At 43.2% G+C, this 10,572-nt stretch overlaps 1 protein-coding gene across 1 annotated transcript in view; it reads left to right on the top strand.

Annotated features, from left to right (window-relative positions):
- Positions 1–9,221, top strand: part of kremen1 (kringle containing transmembrane protein 1) — a 256,485-nt gene extending 247,264 nt beyond the window's left edge. Inside the window, exon 10 of the transcript XR_013578183.1 lies at positions 7,842–9,221. The gene's annotated coding sequence lies outside the window, so the exon portion shown is untranslated. The remainder of the gene's footprint in view (positions 1–7,841) is intronic.
- Positions 9,222–10,572: the final 1,351 nt, after the last annotated feature.

A 10,572-nucleotide genomic window follows, 5' to 3' on the forward strand; every position in this document is an offset into this window, starting at 1 on the left:
TAGCTCTCTCACTATTATTTTTTTTATTCTTTCATTGGATGTGAGTGCCGCTGGCTAGGCCAGCATTTATTGCCCATCTCTAATTGCCCTTGAGAAGGTGGTGGTGAGCCACCTTCTTGAACCACTGCAGTTCATGTGGTGTAGGTGCTGTTAGGAAGGGAGTCCCATATTTTTGATCCAAAGGTATGATCGGAATGGTGATACAGTTCCAGGTCATCGTGTTGTGTGGCTTGGAGGGGAACTTGCAGGTGGAAGTGTTCCCATGCATCTGCCGCCCGTGTCCTTCTAGTTGGCAGAGGCCATGGGTTTGGAAACTGCTGCAGAAGGAGCCTTGGTGAATTCCTGCAGTGCATCTTGTAGATGGTGCACATTGCTGGTTGTGCGTTGGTGGTGGAGGGAGCAAATGCTTAAGGTGGTCCATGGAGTGCCAATCAAGCAGATTGCTTGTCCTAAATGCTGTTGGGCTTCTTGAGTGTTGTTGGAGCTGCTTGCATCCAGGAAAGTGGAGATTATTTCATCACACTCCTGACTTGTGTCTTGTAGCTGATGCGGCAGAAAGTGAGTTACTCACACAGAATGCCCAGCATCTGATGTGCTCTTGAAGCCAAAGTATTTATATGGCTGAGTTCTGAAGAAGAGTTATACAGACTCGAAACATTAACTCTGTCTTTCTCTCCACAGTTGCTGTCAGACCTGTTGAGTTTTTCCAGCAATTTTTGCTCCTATTTATATGGCTGGTCCAATTGCATTTATAGTCAATTGTAGCCTCCACATTGTTTATGGTGGGGGATTCAATGATGGCAATACCATTGAACATCAAGGTGGAGATAGTTAGATTCTCTCTTGTTGGAGATGGCCATTGCCTGGCACTTGTGTGAATATTACTTGCCACTTATCAGCCCAAGCCTGAATGTTGACTGGGTCTTGCTACATATTGGCATGGACTGCGTCAGTATCTGAGGAGTTACGAATGGTTATGAAAACTGTGTAATCATCATTGAATATCCCCACTTCTGCCCATGTGATGGAGGGTAGGTCATTAATGAAGCAGTTGAAGATGGTTGGGCATATGACACTACCCTGAGGAACTCTAGATGTCCTGGGGCTGAGATGGTTGGCTTCCAACAACCACAACCAGTTTCCTTTGTGCTAGGTATGACTCCAACCAGTTGAGATTTTTCCTCTCGCTCCCATTGACTTCACTTTTACGAGAGCTCCTTGATGTCACACTTGGTCAAATGTGGACTTGATGTCAAGGGAAATCGCTCTCACCCTCACATCTTAAGTTCAGTTCTTTCCATGTTTTGACCAAGGCTGTAATGCATTCTGGAGCCAAACAGTTCTGACAGAACCCAAGCTGAGCATCAGTGAGCAGGTTATTGTGAATAAATGCTTCCTGATAGCATTGTCAAAGATGCCTTCCATCATGTTCTTGATTATTGAGAATAGACTGATGAGGAGGTAATTGGTCAGATTGTATTTGTCCTGCTTTTCGTGAACTAGACATACCTGGGCAATTTTCCACATAACCGGGTAGATGCTAGTGTTGTAGCTGTACTGGGACAGCTTGGATAGGGGGTGCAGCAAACTCTGCAGCTCAAGCCTTCAGTACTTTAGCTGGGAAGTTGTCAAGGCCCATTGCCTTTGCAGCATCCAGCGCCTTCAGCCATTTCTTGATATCACATAGCGTGAATTGATTTGGCTGAAGAATTGGCATCTATGATGCTGAGGACCTCAGGTGGAGGCCATAGCAATGTACCCTACATCCAACTCTAAAAGAGCATTTCTGTGATTTTGAGTTTCCCCAGATTCTACATTAGCTGGCATTTTGGCTTCCTTGAAAGTTGAAACTATTCTCCCTTTGTAAAGAGTGGACCCAGAGAGAGTGGGTTTCCACCCAGTTAGACTGAGTTGGATACAAACCATATCACAAAGGGAAAATTACACATTCATCATGCCAAATATCAGGGGACATAGAAATGTGAAACCAAAAAAGACAAAGTTCACCTAATTCACCTTCTGCCATCCTGGTAAATGCAGGATACAGCAATAAGCAGTTGTTGCTTAATTAAGAATAATGATTGCTATGGTTAGTTTGCAAAAGAGCCCTTTTGACGTGAGGAAAACCATAGCGGTAGAGAGCTTTAGAACCATAGATCCAAAGTCACCTCTTTCCACCCAAGCTTGTTGGACTTTCCGCATGTCAAGTCTCAGAAAACTCACACATTATATCCTAAAATGTTGCTTTCTGAAAGGAATCCATCTAATTTATGTTTCAATGAATTAATACTAATTGCTTCAACCCTCTGTAAACCTGCTCATTGATTAACCACTTGCTCACTGGTTTCTAATATTTTCTTAAAATTGTCAAAATTATTTTCTTGGAGTTGATCCCCCTCTGTCACAGTACCTTTGCCAGAAAAGCAGGGGGAAACCCTGCTTAAGTGTGTAATGGCGTTCTGGAAATTTCTGGCCAATGTGGCATTGAGGAGTAGCTGGTGGTTTTGCTAGGAAGTAATTCATATTGTTAAGTAGCAGTATTCATGTGCTTAACATCTCTTAGGTGGCAGAAAACTGTAAAGTTTCATCAAACATCCTACACTGCTGCTGGAGTGCTGCAGTGCCAAAGTGAAATCACTGGCCAATTTTATTTCATCACCAGTTCATTGCCTAAAGTCCTACAGAAACACAGGTGGGGAAAGAAACTCAGCCCAACAAACTGGAATCCACATCTCAGTTGTGGAGATTTACCTTATCTTACTGTCAGGTATAAGATCTGTTTATGGGAGAGTGTATGACCATACTGCAATTCTCCAACTCTCCATCCCCTTCAGTATCATGTGAGAGATGGGGATAACTTTATTATAAGAGCAGTATCAGTGGAGTGACAGACCAGAGTTTTAATGTTAGCTGTATGTCACACTCTTGGGTAGCTAACACTAGATCATGTGTGGCACCTTTACCTGACATTAAGAACGTTACAGGGTAAGTTTATGAAGTCTCCAAAGGGTCTAGCAGGCCACTTGAGTACCCTTAAAAAGTGGCTTCTCACATGGCCTGAGTTGTACTGCACCCAGTGTGGTGGCCTCCTGTAGGTGACCTAGCAGTTTCAACTTTACTGTGCTTGAAAGTCAGATGAGATCTGACTCCCAAGTTATACTTTTTACATGGGTGCATTTCAGAAACACCATTCCATCGATGTGAAAGTGTCAGTGAAATTATAACTGCACCTTTGTTTTCAGATCAATCTGCTACTGAATCTGAAAGAATTGGCTTCAGGTCCCTGATGTTTGCTCTTCAAATAGATGGTTTTTACATAAAAAATGATACAGGTATAAGTATCGGGTCCAGACAGAAGGCAGGAATCACCCCCTTTCCCTACTTGTAGAAGCCCCTCTCGGAGTTGCACACAGAGAGGGGCTGATTCCTGCCATCTGTCCAGACCCGATACTTATACCTGTATCTTTTTTTTTGTGGAAAAAAAGGAGCCTCTTGAAGTGCCTGAGAACAAGCTCCACCCTGTCTGACTCTGTGTGACCGGCAAACCTACTTGTTCTTATTACCCAGCTGTAACTTGAGGACAGGGTCTGTAATCAGGAATACCTGTAATTTCGAGAACTGAGGGACCTTTTGTCTCTGCTGGTATTGCACAGCTGGTACTTAAGCTCACCCAAGGGACTGTCCTTGATAAATCATTCTCTGTTCTAATGCGAACACCCCGGGAACACAGCTTTGATGCTTTCATAAACACTGCATCTCTCCAGGTGAAGACCTGTCAAGGGATGAAATACTCGGTTTCTAGTGTCAGTGGTGTGATTGCAATAACCAATAAAGTGAGAGCTTGGGGTAAACAGAGAGCTCTGAATTTACTGAAGTCGCACTGAGCTACAATGGAATTCACAAGCTTTTCGCTCCGGATGTTCTGAGAATTGTACTTTTATCAAGTAACTTATCCAATTTTCCTTTATTGTATTGCCCTACAAAGCTGATTAAACTTTGAAAACCATACTAAATTGCTGTTAATGCACATTGTAGCATGTTAATTATAATTCAGGTCTCATTGCATTTTATTGGCAGTGCACAGTAAGTAGCATATTTGAAGAATGTGTTTTAAGTATGCTGCTGGTAAGTAATGAAGATAAAATGTAGCTTAGGAGGGAAGGACGATCAGTCGGGTAAGATTGCTGTTATTCCTAAGGTGCTTCAGCTTTCATTGATTCTTGACAAATGAAGGTTTACGTCCAAACCAGCATTTATTTTTGAAACAAAACTCAAGAACCCGCAACAGCTTCCTATGAATTCTTGGGCTGGATTTTATCCATCCCTGTCACCGCTGCCAGGCGTTTTTTCAGTTGGAGGGGCACATAAAATACAAGGAGTGGCTAGCCCACCACCTTTTCACCCAGCTCCAAACTACCCCCCGTAATACAGTAGGCAGGCCAAAATTGACTGCCCACCTACCATTTCTAAATAACTAATTAATGGCCAACTGACCTATATATTACTGAGCCATGCCATAATATGGTTGGCGTGGGCAGGCAGGTGAAAGTGGACAGGCCATTTTCATATACACAATGGAAGGGGGGTGTAGTAATTATGCTTTTGTTAAATGTTGGACTGTTCCTTTAAGAATTGTCCTGTGATGTAAGATCACATGATCTGTGTAAACCAACATGTTAGCAATGCAGGCTACCTCCACAGTCAGTGTAGAGATAGAGATGGAGTTGAAAGCACACATGTAGTTGCCGCTGGCTGTATTGTAAATAAACCTAGGGCAGAATTTCGTCCTTGCCAGGCAGGCTCAGCGTGAGTGGGCGGGGGTGGTCGGGAAGCCGACTGCCGCCCACAATCGAGGCTGAAAGGCGATTTCACGCTAGCGAGCCAATTAAGGCCCGCCCAGCGTGAAACACAAGTGGCAACGCTGAGCACTGCCTGTGCGGGTGGGGGGAGGGGGGTGACCGGGGCGAGTGTGAACTTTGAGTGCACGCTTGAGAATCTCCTTGAGAGCTGCCTCAGGGAGATGAAGAGTTTTCCAAAAAAAAAGATATGAAAAGTGTAATAAAATAATATCCCCTCATGTGACTCTGTAACATGAGCAGGGGCATGCTATTAATTAAATTTTAAGTTTTTTATTGTATTTTTATTTGCTTTAGGAAACCTCATCCCGCCCGTGGAAAGTGCAAAGAGAGATTTAAACAGCTTGCAAATAACAGAAGAAGCCCAATGAAATCTACAGTGTAGAAGAGCCTGAAACAACAAATTCTGACGTTTATTCATTGTTTAGAGTGAAAGTTGGGATGACAGTGCCAATATTTGTTACAGTACAAGTGAATGGCAAACCTTTGAAAATGGAAATAGACACAGGAGCTTCCATTACTGTACTTGGGGAACACACTTTCAGATATTTAAATAATGGTGAACATCAATTAAATTTGGAACAAACATCTACCAAGTTGAAAACGTATACAGGCGAAGAAATCTAAGTAAAAGGTATCAGCAGAGTAACTGCCCATTATAGAAACCAATCGGCACAGATACCCGTGGTGGTGGTAGTAGGTGAAGGCCAAGCCTTCTTGGGTGAGATTGGCTGCAGAAGATTAAATTAAACTGGTCCAAAATCTTCCACTTGAGAGCAAATGAGCTATCAGAGCTGCTTAAAAAGTATGCCACCTTCTTCAAAGACAAACTGGGAAAAGTCCAAGGCCTGCAGGCCAAGATTTACATGGGTCTAGAAGCAACCCTGTGCTTCATGAAAGCAAGACCGGTGCCATACACCCTGAGAGAAGAGTGACGCTGAGCTGAACCGGCTAGAGGAATTGGGTGTCATAAAAGCGGTTCAGTTCTCAAGATGGGCAGCACCCATAGTCCCTGTCCTTAAACCAGACCAGACCATCCAAATCTGTGGGGACTATAAACTAACGGTCAACAGAGCAGCAAAACTGGACCTATTCCAAAACTGAAGACCTATATGCCAAGCTAGCAGGAAGGACAACGTATACAAAGCTTGACATAAGTCACGCATACCAGCAATTAGAGTTGGATGATACCTCCTAGGAATTCATCACAATTAATAAAGGCTTGTACCAATATAGCTTTTCAGTGTTTCCTCATCCTGTTCCATCTTTCTGAGAACAATGGAGAGCTTACTGCAGGGACTACCTCAGGTTTTAGTCGACTTAAACGATGTGCTGATAATTAGATTCGCTGAAAAGAACATTTCGTTAACCTATGCAACTGAAAAAGGAAAAATGCACTTTTCAAGCAAAGGAAGTAATCTATTTGGGCCACTGGGTAGATTCTCAGGGGTTCCACCCAGTTGAAGAGAAGGTTAAAGCAATAAGAGAGGCACCTGCGCCCAAGAATGCCTCTGAACTTATATCATTTTTAGGAATGATAAATTATTATGGGTGATTTTTACCTAATTTTTCTACAGTTTTACTTTTACAGCGGGCATGAAGGAGTTAATAGGTGATTCGTTGGAGGCCAAGCTTGCATGCTTTCCTTTTCACTACTGGATGACCCCCACACGATGACACGAGCAACACCTGCAGAATTGTTGATGAGATGCCATCTTAGGACAAGACTGAGCCTTAATTTGGAGGGGAAGGTGAAGAAAAGTCAAGGAAACCAAAAACTGCGCATGACTCGCATAGTCGTGAGAGACATTTTACTGTTGGAGAAGCAGTATATGTAAAGAATTTCGGTGGAGGACCGAAGTGGTTATCTGGCAAAATAAGTTCAGTGACCGGACTATTATCATACCACGTGGAAGGCCGGACCACCTATAAGCATGTGGACCATTTAAGAAAAAGAGAGATACCACAACAAGGTATGGTTCCACCTGTAACCATTACTGAACCAGTGTTTCCTGTTGAAGATGTTCAACCAATGACTGACGTGTCTGATGTCTCTATCACTGAGCTGCAAGTGCCCACCGAGGTACCCGACGTTCATGCAGTTCCAGAGAACTTGGTTCCTGAGAAAGAAGCTGAAGTCGTGGAGCTACGACATTCCACACAAACCAGGAAACCAACTGAAAGACTAAACTTGTAAATTTCATGACCTGTGTAAATATTAAAATGTCATGAGATAAATATACTTGTAAACGCAATATGTACAGCAAAGTTAAAGGGGGAGGAATGTAGTAATTATCATTTTGTTAAATGTTGGACTGTACCTCTAAGAATAGTCCTGTGATGTAAGATCACATGATCTGTGTAAACCAATGTGTTAGCAGTGTGGACTACCTCCACAGTCAGTGCAGAGATAGAGATGGAGTTGAAAGCACATGTGTAGTTGCTGCTGGCTGTATTGTAAATAAACCTAATGTTTCCACTTAGAAAGCTGTCTGCAGAGCAACTCCATTACAAACAGGTGACAAGGCCACACTACAATAGGGGGAGTTCCTTTCAGGGGTGCCCTGTGTGCATTAGGCACACCTCACCCCCCACAAGATGTTACCTGCTCCCTTTGTTCCTCCCCACCTCACCTCGAAAACCCACCCTCCCACATCTATCCCTGACTGTTCGATCTCTTCCTGCTCTAAACATCCAGGACTTACCTCATTCCGGATGCCATTGCTCTTCTTTGTTGGCTTCCTTGCAGTCCCAGCAAAGCCACTATGACTTCTAGAGTTCTAGTAGAGCTGCTGGCCAATCAGAAAGGCCGGCAGATCTCGAGGGTGGGACTTCCACTCTATCAATGGGTGAAAGTCTTGCCAAATTAGCAAAAAGCACCCTATTCACAAAATTGGATGTTAACAAAAGCTTTTGGCCTCTGGACAAAGAATCCAGATTGCTAACTACTTTTATCACCCCATTTGGCTGTTATTGTTTTAACAGGTTACCATTCGGCATTTCTCCTGTACCTAAGATTTCTCAAACCCTGGAAGGCATGAAAGGAGTAATGTGCCAGATGGACAACATTCTCAAACACAGTTCATCGAAGGGAGAACATGACCGTCAACTGAGGGCAGCCCTCAAAGTCCTACAAGAAGCAACAGAGCGACAAACGTAAATTTGCAAAGACTATGGTAAAATTCTTAGGCCACATTGTGCAAACTTTGGGAATTAAGGCCAACCTGCAGAAAACTAAGGTGATTAGAGAGTGCCCACAGCCTAGAACCATCACAGAATTACAAAGATTCCTTGGCATGCTAAATCAAGTGGCCAAATTCATACTGAACCTGGCGGAAATCAACAAGCCATTATGACATCTACTGAGACAAGGCCAACAGTGCTGCTGGAACGTCAAACTGCAAAACGCTTTCAACAAGGTGAAAAATCTTTTCATATCACCTGAGATATTAGCACACTATAACCCAGAGTTTCCAACAATTGTAGCAATGGACACATCATCTACAAGTTTGGGCACAGTGCTGTTTCAAGTTCAAAAAGATGGACAAAGAAGACCAGTTTACTATGTTGCGAGGGACTAAGACCTCACACTGTATATTGTTATAAAATACATGTAGATATGCTCTTCACTATTTCTAAAATTTTTAAAACTGAACAAAGACCTTTAAAATGACTGAAACTGTGTCTGTCTGTGACCCCAGAACAAAAAACTTGGCAGTTTTAGGAAAAACTCACACCCCATTATCTCTGAGGATTCACTAATGACCCCTTGTGGACTGTGCAGCCTAACTTCAAAGAGAGCTATAGAAAGGCCATCTGCATTTAATAACCCAGGCTGGCCAGAAGCAGATGGATTGTCTGCTAAGAAAAAGGCCCCACAATCTTCCTTTCAATTCCTTATGGCTGAGACATTTACCAGTCATTGGAATCCAGATGATGGACACATATCCTTTGTCAAAAATGGTGGAGAGGTAGGAGTCATGTGACATGGGCCTCTGGCTTGTGGAACAAATAATATTGCCTTGCTGAGCTGCACAGTCTCAGTCTGCTGTTTGACATCTGACTAGCAGGCCACACTGAAGGGGCTCTGGGCTAGGTTGGAAACCTGGCCCCATCTACCTTGATTCTGCTGGAAGTTCTGTACCATTGCCTACAGACTGATTCATCTCTTCATGCTTATCTCACAGGAAAAGTGAATTTTACAACATTGATTTTCAGCCCATGGACTTCCATGAAGGAATACCTTATTGGATTTTGATTCTGGACTCTGGAACCCACATGAAACCATGTTTCTTTCTCTGTGGTCTCTGAACTGTAAATCTTTCTTTTCTCTATCCCTCTATCTGAATGTGAGGGAGATATTGTGAACCCTCTTTTCGCATTTTGAGTGTGAGCAAATAAACTAACCCTTTGGGTTCATCCTATCTCAAAGTTTCTTATGGGGTTATTAATAGAAAATTGGATCACACCAAAATCAAGGGGTTGGGAAATACGCCACTGCTTATAAAGTGGGAAAAAAAATCAAAACACCCTTCTGTTTATGGACAAGTGATGAGAGGAGAAATTAGTGCTGTTTAAATTCGCCCCTCTTCCTGTCCATAACAGAAATTGGGAGATCAAATCCGAGATAACCCATTTGAATTTGACCAGAGTCTAAGTTAATTCAGGAGCCAAATCTGATATAAAAGAACCAATTGGAAATCAAAAGGAAAAACTCGGTGGCTGAGGCAAATTTTAAAAAACATTAACTTACCACAGCAAATTCCTTTTTCCCTAACAGTAAGAAAATGGCAAATTTCAATGCCCGGATGTAGGTCAAGCAAGGAGATCTGAACGGTGAAACATTAGCATCCCTTAGCACAGAGCAACTGAAAGCTATAGCTCGGGAGGTACAGTTAAAGTTACCTTGTAAAGTGAAGAGAAGTGCACTGATCCAGTTGTTGGTCGAACATTTGGATGTCGCATATCCGCTAGAGCAGGTAGCTGAAGAGGTCAACCATGACTCTGAATTCCCTCCCCTAGCCAAATTCGAGCTGGGAAAAGCTCAAATTGCAGCTAGAATTTCAGAAGAGGGAACAGGGGAGAGAAAGAGAGAGAGAGAGAAAGAGAGAGAGAGAGAAAGAGAGAGAAAATTACAGCTCTGAGAATTGCAAATGGAGCTAGCAGCTCAAAGGGAGAGAGACCAGAAAGCAGGAAGATGCGAGGGGAAACCTCTCTTCACTTAATAGCAGCCCCTATCTCCCTAACCCATAACTATTCTCTCAGGCACTCAAGTATGCTAGATTTTTTCCCAAATTTGATGAGAGTGATGTGGAGTCAATTTTTGCCACTTTCGAGAAAGTAGCAGGTCAGCTCAAGTGGCCATTGGAGTTCTGAACATTTTTAATCTAAGGGCAGCTTCCAGAGAGAGCACCAAAAGGTCTATTGCATGCTGGCTCCTGATGTGTCCATGAATTATAAGCAGCCCAAGGCTGCCATCCTAAGTGCCAAGAGTTAGTCCCAGGGGCATCTCACTGGCACCTTCGGAACGCTCGCAAGAAACCCACACAAACCTACCTCGAGTTTGAACGGCTGAAGCAAATGGTGTTTTATCAATGGGTAAGGCCCCTGAAGACCCCACATATCTGTGAGAGATTGCGGGAGTTGATATTGTTGGAGGAATTTAAAAACCGTTTACTCTTCAGCCTGAAGATGCACTTGGAGGAGCAGGGAATCC

The sequence above is a fragment of the Cetorhinus maximus genome, chromosome 12 (assembly GCF_964194155.1).
Source record: "Cetorhinus maximus chromosome 12, sCetMax3.hap1.1, whole genome shotgun sequence".
Lineage (NCBI taxonomy): Eukaryota > Metazoa > Chordata > Chondrichthyes > Lamniformes > Cetorhinidae > Cetorhinus > Cetorhinus maximus.